At 39.1% G+C, this 11,951-nt stretch overlaps 1 pseudogene; it reads left to right on the top strand.

Moving 5' to 3' along the window:
- Positions 1–5,421: 5,421 nt before the first annotated feature.
- LOC129082168 (14-3-3 protein beta/alpha-like) lies at positions 5,422–6,130 on the top strand (annotated as a pseudogene).
- Positions 6,131–11,951: the final 5,821 nt, after the last annotated feature.

The raw sequence follows: 11,951 nt of genomic DNA, 5'->3' as shown, positions 1-11,951 counted from the left end.
GAGTGGGGTCCTCTGGTGCACTACATTTTAAAGAGGTAAGTATTGTCACCATAATGGTACAAACAAGGAAGAAGAGACTCAGAGGAATTGAATAACTTGCCAAGGTCAGAGAAAAAATAACAGTATCTTGAGAGTGTCTAATTCCTATATAATTATATTAACCATTATCTTATTCAGTTTAATGCTTTATTCATTAAAAGGGTAGAAAAAATAAACAATATAAATCTTTTTTTGTAGACAATTCATGAGAAAAACATATCTCTAACTCTGAAACTTTGAATTTCTCATTTTTTTTTTACATGTGAGTAGAAAGTCCAGTAGTCAATGAAGTAAAATGAGAAGTTAAACCATCAATATTAAGATTTACTGATTGGTTTTGTCTTTTTAATATCTTTTTTCCAAAATCTCCCTCATTTGAAATAATTTCTAAAGCCATGTTCAATTTCCTCTGAGCCTTTGTTTTATAGCTTTGTCTTATATCCTCTTCTTTTCTCAGCCAATCTTCTCAAAACATTATGCCTGAAAGCCATTATTAATATCATTGCATGATTATATAATTATTGGTGCTATTAATTTCAACAATATAAAATTCAGCAGAAATTTAGAACTAATCAAAATGAAATATTCAGATCTCAGCCTGTGAAGACATAGAGTAAACATTCACTTGGATATTGAGGATTTTAAAAGTGTAACTTTTATTAATATTTCATAATACATTTTGTCATTTTCCAGGTGTTAAAATTGGCACCCATAACACAAAGCCATCTAGCAGAGCAACAAAAGCATCAGCCAATTTAATTTATGCCAATGCAGTTTCACTGTGTTCACCATATAAGCTAGCGGTATTTTTGTGCAACAAGCAGTCGGAGGTGGAAAATTCCGTTGTGTTCTAACTCTGCATAAGAAGAATTATATGTACTATCACAGCAATTCCACAACATACCAAGGTTATTGGGAACCAGACAAAGCACTAGTTTTACCTATCTATATTCAATGCACCTTGGGTCAGGAATCAGTTGAAGGCAAGAGGCATTATTTTAATGATGCTCATTCAATACCTTAAATTCCAATAGCACCCCTCTCATAAGAACCTCAAGGCTTCACTCATCTTCAGAGAATTCAAATAAGTGTGGCATGGGGTGAGTCTGAGTAGACTTAGAAAATTTGAAACTTTATAGGAACATTTACTGGGACACAGTTAAGCCAAGACCCAAGCCATGGACTGCTTTTTTTTTTTTTTTCTTTGTCATTTTGGCCCTACGGATCGCAGAGCTGGCCTTATATGGGAAGAAAGAATTATGTGACTTAATCAATGCTGTGGGGGGAAATTTTAATTCTCTATATCACCATCTGTATTATATATCTTCCACTTTCCTCTTACGTCCATGTGCTGCCCTGTCCTGTGTTCCAAGAGAGTGACTTGCATAGATTATATAAACAGGGCCTCCTTGTCCTCTGGTTTTAGATTGACTTTGAGTAATGGGGAGGCCTGGTAAAAGACTAGCAGGTGCAAGGAGAATAAAGGTGGGGTATTTACTATTTGGGCTTTTTCCCTGCAGAACCCATGGTGTGGCTGTGCTTTGACTAAAGGTCATAACTCCTATTAGGTTGTTCTCTCCACACATTTCCTGCTCCCTCCAATTTTCATCTTCTGTTCCTTCCCTTTGCCCTTTCAGACCAAAGGAGGTAACTGTCTCACATCCACCCCCAAGTTATTAACCCCATATTCCTGCACTGTCTCTTATAATTTTCCTATGGCATGCACACTACTTGTAAATAAACCCTTTATTAAAATCTATTCAAATCGTTTGTATAGTGGTTTCCACCAAGTCTGACTGATACGGTATCCTGTGATAATGTCTGACACTCGGTCATTAGGAATTTATTATTTTGTCTCTTATTGTATCATCAGAAGAACACTATTAGAAAGTTCAAATCCATTAGGAATCACACACTACATATCTGTACAAAACATAAGTGTTTTCTGATTTAACATCTTTCCATGCATGGCATAATTCAAAGAAGGGCTATAATATCAATACACGTTTGACAAGAAGCATATGTTATTCATTTTTATATTCCACATTAAAGACAGTGTAGTATAGTGGTTAGAAAGTCATATCACCTGAATTTTAATCATGGTCCTGTTGCTTAGTAACTGTATAACTTTTAACAATTTTCCTACCATCTTGATTCTTAGTTTCATCATCCAGAAAATAAGAGTAATAACAATACCTATCCCATGGGGTTTTATCATGACTAAAACTTAGTCATTCAAAGTACTTAATGTAGCACATAGCAACTTCAGTAAATGCTTGCTATTATCAACACTTAACATTTTTATTAATCTATAAAACCATTAATTCAATAAATCTTGAGTTCCAATTATATGTCAGGCACAACCACAATTGGTTCTACCTACATGTAGCTTAAGGTATAAATCTAGAGGGGAAATACAGGGGCATATAAATGTAAGTAAACCTAAATCACTGTCACGAGTAAATGTAAAACTAGATAAACACTATGTAGAAGTGCTTGTCAACATATGGTTAAATCATAGAGGCATTCTATCTATAAAGGAAGAGTAGGAGCCAATTACACAAAGTGGAAAAGGAGATCCAAACACAAGAAAAAGTAAGTGCAGTGGGGCAGGGAAACGTGATGGTGGGAAAATAGAGACAAATGTATTTGAACAATTAAAATTCTTTTTAAAAAATAAATCCAAATAAAAAGCAAAAGAAAAGAAAAAGAAAAAGCCAGTGAAAATATATGGAGGTGGGGGTGGAAAGGATAGTGACTATGAATAAGTGGAAAATTTCAGCTGACTATGGAGGAGAGCAAAATACAGGTAGAAATGTAGTTAAGGGTTAGATAGTACAAGGCCTTGCACACAATACTAAAAAATTTCCCCCTCTCTTAATAGAAATTGAATAGAAATGAATAGAAATTGAATAGAAATGGCAGGAGTTCAAGAAAGAGACAATGGTTGCTTGGACTAAAGTAGTGGCAGTGAAGATTGAAAATAGTGAGTGAATTTAAAAAGTAAACTCAGAAGGACTTGTTGATGGATTGTATACATATAGTGAACATTTCAAGGATGACACCAAGTTTCCTGATTTGCAGAACTGGATAGACAGTTGTGCTATTCATTGAGTTAGGGCACTCTGAAAAAGAACCAAGTTGGCAGCAGAGAGGTTATATATCCTATTGTGGGTATGTTTTATGTGAATTAATTTTGAAACATTCAGGAATATTTGTCATAGTTTTAAAAGTTGAATGACTTTAGACATGTACTATCGACCCATGTTTTGTATGGAGATGAATAAGATGATCTTTATGGGTTTCTTCTAACTCTTAGGTTCTGAATTCTAATCCAGACTTCATCACCAATCAGCTATATGCTCTCTGGTAAGACATTCACCTTTCTTGAAACTTATCTTTCTCAACTGCAAAATAAAGATGTTGAATAATGTGATCTACAAAAATAATGTACCTGAATTCTCTGAAGTAGTTTGATTTTATAAAATTTAATAAGCAAGTCAAGGACAGGAGCCAATTTTCATGGTTTTATATTCCAATAATATAATTCTACCTCTTCCTATTTCTTAAATAAATAACATAGAGTTAAGTGTTACTTTAAAGTAGAAACAGAGTAACAACTGGAATATATCAAATAGATATGTCAAAGTCAATTATTTGACTAATAAAAACCAAATACATGGGTATTATGAATCAAACTTTTGAAGACTAAAGTTGTTGCCTTTTTACTACTTTTTTTTAACAACCAGTCTATTCAATTTTACTTCCTTTATTTAAAATTGCTCACATATATTATTATTATTGGTGTTAATGTATCTATAGTTTTATTTCATTACTCCAAAGTGACTTGAGGAAACTAATAATAAAAGATGTGTCAGAGCAGTACAGTTGCTAAAATGAAAGTAAATACAAGTATTAAATATGGAGTAAAGAATAGCAAAAATAATCTCAAAGAATTCCCTAAATTAATATAATTACTGAGTGAACATGAGGCTTAGGTGAACTTCTTGACAAACGAAACAGAGAAATGTATGAGTATTTATATAATATTCATAGTCTGAAATATGTCTGCACTCAGGAGCAATTTATCTCCTTATGACTACATTTTAAAAGGAATCACAATAAGTCTTCATTTAACAGTGTTGCTCATTCCATGACTTTAAACAAAATGATGTATAATGAAGCCAATTTTACTACAGGTTAATTGATATAAACAAGTTAAGTTTCTACCGCATCTCATCAATGTTAAAATGAAACAACATAATTCAAAGACCTGCTATAATTACATAGAATCTTAGACTGAGAACACTTAAAAATAACACAGTATTTTTCTGTCTTTCTAGTAAATAAAATTGCCCAAGCTCTAGAAAACAATGAGGATGTAGGAGATGATAGAAAGAGAATGACCATTGTGGGTATACACAGGTCACCTGTATTAGGTGTTTTATATTTGTTATAATTTTCATTCACCAATTTCCTATGAATTGGTAATTAAATAGCAGAAGATGGGGATTTGTAGATATTAAATCTCCATAGCCTGTGTTATAGGTATTTGTAATCTTTGTTGTGTTAAGCATCAACTTCATGTAGATTTTTATTGATTACTGTGCTTAGTGCTAACTTCATGCCCCCTTCATGTCTTAGGCTATGCTTTCTCAATGCCACACTTATGGCATAAGCATAAGGGAGGAACTTAAAGATTTGTCCTAGGGTCCAACTTCTCTACTTGTACCTAACATCCAACCTATCTTAGTTGTTATGATCTCCTAAGGGTGCTGCCACCATTTTGTACATGACTTTAATGAGTGCCTATTGAACCCTCACTTTGTTGCAGTTTCCAGAAATCTCTCTTCTCTTCCTCTCCTTGACCTGATGTATTGCTTTTCCCTCACATCTGTCCCTGGAGGCAGGAGAGGGCACAGAAATTATTTCTGTTATTTTCAGGCTTTTAAAAATGACTGACGCTCTTTTTCTTGCACAACTTTCAAAAATCAGGGTCTCCTGATTGAAATGAGGTGAGGGAAAGACAAAAAAAAACCCCATAATTATCTCAAGAAATATCCTGCCCTGGCTGGTGTGGATCAGTGGATTGAGTACCAGCCTGCGAACCAGAGGGTCACTGCTTTGATTCCCAGTCAGGGAACATGCCTGGGTTGAAGGCTAGGTTCCCAGGAGGGGGTACATGAGAGGCAACCACACATTGATTTTTCTTTCCTTCTCTCCTTCCCATTCTCTGTTTAAAAATAAATAAATAAAATCTTTAAAAAAAGAGAGAAATATCTTGTAGGTTGCCTCCACCAATGTCATGTCCACTGCTCCTGCCTGAGGTGTGGGCCTGGGAAGGAAGCAGTCATTTTTTCCTCCTGCAGTCCTCCCATGAGAATGACCACAGATAAAAGTGAACTGGCACAGAAAGGCAGGGTCACCAAGCAGACTGAGAGCTATGATGTTATGACCCCAGCCAGGAAGACAGGCACAGAACAAGGGCTCAAACTCTCCAATGAAGAGAGAAACCTGCTCTCTGTTGCCTACCAGAATGTGGTAGGCACCTCCCACTCTTTGTGGTGTGTCCTCTCCAGCACTGAACAGAAAACAGAGCAATGAAAAGAAGCAGCAGAGGGGCAAAGAATACCATAAGAAGACAGAGGCTGGTCTACAGGGCAGCTGAAATGATGACTGGAGCTGTTGGACAAATATTTAATTTCCAAAGCCGCAGAACCATAAGTATATTTTAGATGTTTTTCTATGGTGCATCTGGAGAGAGCAAACCTGTGTAGGAAACCCTCATCAGGCTTACTAGGAAACACTTGAAATTAGTAAGAAAGAAATGCAGCTTACACACCCAATTCGATTTGGCCTGACAATGAATCTCTCAGTCTTTTATTATGAGATTCTGATCTCTCCTGAAAAGACTTGCAGCATGGCAAAAACAACATTGGATGAAACAATTGCTGAATTGGATACACTGAATAAAGAATTGTACAAACACAGGACCCTGATTGTGTAACTGCTTAGGGACAATCTATCTTCATGGAAGTGGAAAACCAGGGAGATAAAGAACATGCCAGGTACTAATGTTTATGGTACTTAGTAATCTACTCAGTGACACTCTGTACCCTCCACATATGTCCCTTTAAGCAATAAAAAAAGGAAAAATAAATATCCTATAACACTAATAAACTTGAGTTAAACTAAAATCCAGGTATAACATAAAAAAAAATTATGTATATTGTCCTGGTGGGTATGGCTCAGTGGCTTGAGCTCTGGCCTGTGAACCAAAAGGTTGCTGTCTAGATTCCTGGCCAGGGCACATGCCTGGGTTGTGGGCCAGGTCTCCAGTGCGGGGCACACAAAAGGCAACCACACACTGATGTTTCTCTCCCTCTCTTTCTTCCTCTCATCTCCTCTGTCTAAAAATAAAATAAATAAAATCTTAAAGAAATTATAAGAAGCTAAGATTATAAATAACTGTGTGTTGTACACATAGCATACATATATGTTGATATATAATATATAATATATATTACACACATATATATATGAGTTATGCCCAGAAGAAGTCCAACCATTGTTAATATAACGATTTGCATGACACTGATGTAACCTGGCAGCCAATGAAAGAGGACTGGAATGCACATGTGTTAATAATGATGACTTCACTGTACTATCCTGTAGGGGCAGTAGATGCCCTTGAGTAAGTGTGTGTATTGTGTGGCCATCACATTCAAAATGACTGAGCAAGTAGAGCAATGAATCTGCATCAGATTTTGCATTAAGCTTGAATATTCCTCTGAAGAAACTATTTGTATGATTTGGGAGGCTTTCAGGGATGATGTAATAAGGACAATACAGAGAGAGAAGATGGCGAAGGAGTGAATGGGAGTCACGCTGACCTCCTCCCAAGACCAAACTGGAATTGCAACTAAATAATGGAGTAATCACCTGGAAAGCAGTGGAGTGATGGTGGGAGAGTAGCCTTGGTGCCGCGGACAGTGGATTCGACTCTCACACATCCCAACGGGTGAGAAGTGCGGTGGAGGCTCGAGAGGGTGGGCTGGGTGGCCACGGGCACTGGCACCAGAGGGACATTGAAACGGCCAGTTAGCTTCCCCCGAGAAGAACGGAGTCTGAATCATAAACAGGAACCCCTAAACTACTGCAGCTAAAACCAAGAAAATACAGACAACACGCAACCCCAAATAGCTTAGGGGCGCTCTCTGCCAGAGACAGGTGGCTGGGGATGCAAAGAGACATTTAAAGGGCAAACGCAAAAGTTGCAGTGGCAGCCACCCTCCTTGATCTCTGAGTAGAGGCGGCAGCAGGGTGGCCTGGAGCCTGGGAAAAGACTGATGAGGAAAACTTTGTGAAGAGAACAGACACGGTGGCCGGTGGAGCCCCGGTGATGGCGTGCCTCCCACTCTGCAGCTACCATCTCGCTCAGGCATAAAGGAATCAATTAACCTGCCTTTTGTGCACTCTGTACACAGCTTGTATGCATGTGAGCTGCAGGGCTGAGTGCAGACTAGCTGGGAGAGCCTTGAGGAGAGACTGGAGATATGACATTGGGGAAAGAACAGGAGGAGGAACCCGGGAGTTCCGACTCCCTTCCCGTCCTGTAGTCTCCATTGTGGGCTGGAAAGGCGCGACCCCAAAGATACAGAAGGAGGGCGTGCATGTACCAGACTGCCTGCGATTGAAATGCAGTCCGCACAGGGGGTGGATCCTTGGCTGAAGGGGTCAGAGAACTGCCCAGAGACCCCTGAGGAGAGACTAGAAACGGAGGCATTGGGGAAAGGGCAGGAGGAGGAACCGGGGAGTCCCGACTCCTTCTCCTTGCCTTGGTCTCCATAGCGCGGGAAGAGGCCACACCCACAAAGAGCCAAAAGCTGAAAAGCACACATAGACACCCCCAAAATATCCAGTGTAGGTGTGCACACTTGCACCGAGTGACCGACCAGAGCTGGCGAGCGTGTGTGTGACTTGCGTGGGCTAGTGAATGCTTGCAGCGGCCGGCAAGGTCTCCCACAGATTGGCACCTATCAGGCCTATGAAGGAGTACACAGACCAGCAAGGGCCGGCGTAAATTGACCTGCCCGCCCGCGATTGCAGAGCTGCCCACAAAATTAGAAGAGCTGCTGAGAGTCCCTGGAGGAGAGACCAGAGACAGGATTAACCGGAAAGTCCTGGAGCTGACTCCCTCCCATTTCCATAGTCCCCATTTGGGGAGGGCAAGCAATGCATCCAAAGAGCCAAAAGCGAGGAATATACACAATAGAAGAACGTAAACCGACCAGTGCCGTGGAGCTCGCTGGCTACGGGGGCCAGATGAGTATGCCAGGTCGCAAATAAGCCCCCTGGTCTGGGGCAAGAACATGCGAGTTCAGGAATACCAGGGATACTGTTTCACTGGGAGCGCGCTAAAGGAACCCACGTGAGAGTGCAGAGAGATCCAAAAAAATACCCCAGACCTGACTGAAGGGGTCACAGAGCTGCTCCAATCAGGAGTCAGACACAGACATTAGATTCCTGGAAGGCTCAAACAAGCAACCCAAGGTCCTATAGGGTCAACAACTGACATCATCAGAGGCAGGCCCAGAAAGAAAAGTAAAGGACAAAAATACTTAACAGACTCTCACAAAAATGGGAAGAAAAAGAAGTTCCACCCAAATGAGTGGAAAAGTGGAACGCCACAGAGAGAGCTAAATGAAATAGAGGCAAGGGAACTATCAGATACTGAATTCAATACAATGGTTCTAAGGAAGCTAAATGAGCTCAGCCAGCTCAAAGACAACTATAAGAAACTGCAGAGAAACTGTTAGGATCTTACAGCAACCTATATCAGCCTGGAAAAGACATAGAAACTATCAAGAAGACACAAGAGGATATGAAGAATACCATTTCTGAATTTAAGAACACAGTAGAAGGAATCCAAAGCAGGCTGGATGAAGCTGAGGATTGAGTCAGTGAGATGGAGGCCAAGGTAAAAAGAAGCTCCCAGAAAGAAAAAGAAGTGGAAAAACAGCTCAAAAAGAATGAAGAGGCATTTAGGGAAATGCAGGACAACCTGAAATGCAATAATATCCATATAATAGGGATACCAGAAGGAGAAGAAGAGGAGCAAGGGGTAGAGAACCTCTTCAAAAAAGTAATGATGGAACATTTCCCTAGTTTGAGGAGAGAAAGGTTCTCATGGATCCAGGAGGCACAGAGGACCCACTCAAGAGGGACTCAAAGAGGTCCACTCCAAGACACATCATCATTAAAATGGCAAATGTCAAAGACAAAGAGAGAATGCTCAAGGCAGCAAGGGAGAAGGAGAAAGTGACATACAAGGGGGCCCCGATATGCCTGGGAGCTGACTTTTCAACAGAAACACTACAAGCTCGAAGGGAATGGCAACAAATATTCCAAGCCATGAAAAGCAAGGGCCTACAGCCAAGGCTGCTCTACCCAGCTAGGCTCTCCATTAAATAGAAGGGGAAATACGGAGTTCCCCAGACAAGAGAAGACTAAAAGAAGACATCTCTACCAAACCAGCACTCCAAGATATGCTAAGGGGACTGGTTTAAGCAGATGAAGGAAAAGAATGAGACAGAGAGGAACACAGGTACAAAGAGAAAAGATGAGTAAGATTCTCTCAGTAATATCTCTCAGTGTGAATGGACTAAATGCTCCAATCAAAAGACACAGGGTAGCTGAATAGAAAAGAAAACATGACCGACACATATGCTGCCTACAAGAGACCCACCTCAGAGCAAGAGACCTTCACAGATTGAAAGTAAAGGGATGGAAAATAATATTCCAAGCAAATGGACATGAGAAAAATTCCGGGGTTGCCGTACATATACCAGACAAAGTAGATTTCAAAACAAAGACAAGTTTATAAGGAAATTGTTGGATGACTTCAAAAAAACATATAGACAGAAATACACTGATAGATAGGGATTTCAACACCGCACTGTCAAAAACGGACAGATCTTCCAAACAAAGCATTAATAAACATATTGAGGCGCTGAATGACACACTGAATCAAAGAGACTTAACTGACATATATAGAACCTTCCATCCCAAAGAAGAAAAATACACATTCTTTTCAAATGCTCATGGCAGTTTTTCAAAGATAGACCACCTGATAGGACACAAAGCACCTCAGCAAATTCATGAAAATTTAAATAATATCAAACTTTTTCTTGGACACAAGGCTTGAAACTCGAAATCAACCTCAAAGAGAAAATTCAAAAACTTGCAAACTCATAGAGACTGAACAGTACACTATTAAACAATGAATGGGTCAATAATGAGATAAGAGAAGAAATCAAAAAATTTCTGGAAACAAATGAAAATGAACAGACTACAGTCCGAATCCTATGGGACACAGCAAAGATAGTCCTGAGAGGGAAGTTCATAGCAATACAGGCTTACCTAAAAAAGAGAGAATCATTACAAATGAAAGACCTAACACTACAACTTCAAGAACTGGAGAAACAACAACAAATAAATCCCAGAGCAAGGAGAAGGAAGGAAATAGTCAAGATTAGAGCAGAACTGAATGACATAGAGAAAAAAGAACAATTCAGAGGATCAACCAATCCAGAAGCTGGCTCTTTGAAAAGATAAATAAAATTGAGAAGCCTTTAAGCAGACTCATCAAGAGAAAAAGGGAGAGGACCCAAATTAATAATATCAGAAATGAAAGAGGAGAAATAACAACTGACACCACAGAAATACAAATGATCAACAGAACATATTATGAACAATTATATGCCAAGAAATTTGAAAATCTTGATGAAATGGACAAATTTTTAGAAAAGTATAATCTTCCAACAGTGAAAGACGAAGAAACAGAAAACTTGAGGAGACCGATAGCAGCTGGGAAAATTCAAGCAGTCATCAAGAAACTCCAGGCACACAAAAGCCCAGGGCTGGATGGTTTCACAGGAGAATTTTACAAAACATTCAAGAAAGAGCTAATCCCTGTCCTTTTCAGACTATTTCAAAAAATCCAAGAGGAGGGAAGACTCCCAGACTCTTTCGATGAGGCCAGCATCACCCTGATCCCAAAACGAGATAAAGATCCTACAAAGAAAGAAAACTACAGGCCAATTATGCTGATGAACTAGAGGTTAAAATCCTCAACAAAATATTTGCAAACCGCATCCAGCAATATATTAAAAAGATTATCCACCACGATCAAGTCGGATTCATCCCAGAGATGGAGGGATGGCTCAATATGCAAATCAGTAAACGTGATACATCACATAAATAAAAGAAAAGACAAAAACCACATGATCATCTCGATAGATGCAGAAAAAGCATTCGATAAGGTATAGCACCCATTTATCATGAAAACACTCAGCAAAATGGGAATAAATGGGGCATTCCTCAACGTAATAAAGGCCATATATGAAAAATCTACAGCCAAAATCATACTCAACAGGCAAAAACTGAAACCTTTCCCACTAAGATTGGGAACACGACAAGGATGTCCGCTCTCACCTCTTCTTTTGAACATCTTATTAGAAGTCTTCACCACAGCAGTCAGATAAGAGAAAGAGATAAAAGGTATCCAAATAGGAAAGGAGGAAGTAAAGCTATTATTGTTTGCAGATGACATGGTAGTGTACATAGGGAACCCTGTAGACTCTAGCAAAAAACTCCTCAACCTAATAAGTGAATTTGGCAAAACAGCATGATACAAAGTCAACATTCAGAAATCAAAGGCATTTTTGTACACCAGCAATGCAATAGAAGAAGAAATCAGAGAAAAAATACCATTCGATATAGCAAAGAGAAAAATAAAGTACCTAGCCATAAATTTAACCAAAGACTTAAAAGACCTGTATGCAGAAAACTATACAACATTGAAAAAAGAAATTAAGAAAGACAGAAATAAATGGAAGCATATACCATGC

The sequence above is a fragment of the Pteronotus mesoamericanus genome, unplaced genomic scaffold, assembly GCF_021234165.1.
Source record: "Pteronotus mesoamericanus isolate MK-2021 breed Mesoamerican mustached bat unplaced genomic scaffold, CSHL_Meso_final scaffold_12, whole genome shotgun sequence".
Classification (NCBI taxonomy): domain Eukaryota; kingdom Metazoa; phylum Chordata; class Mammalia; order Chiroptera; family Mormoopidae; genus Pteronotus; species Pteronotus mesoamericanus.
The sequence above is the reverse complement of the archived record's forward strand: the minus strand, read 5'-3'. Positions and strand labels throughout refer to the sequence as shown.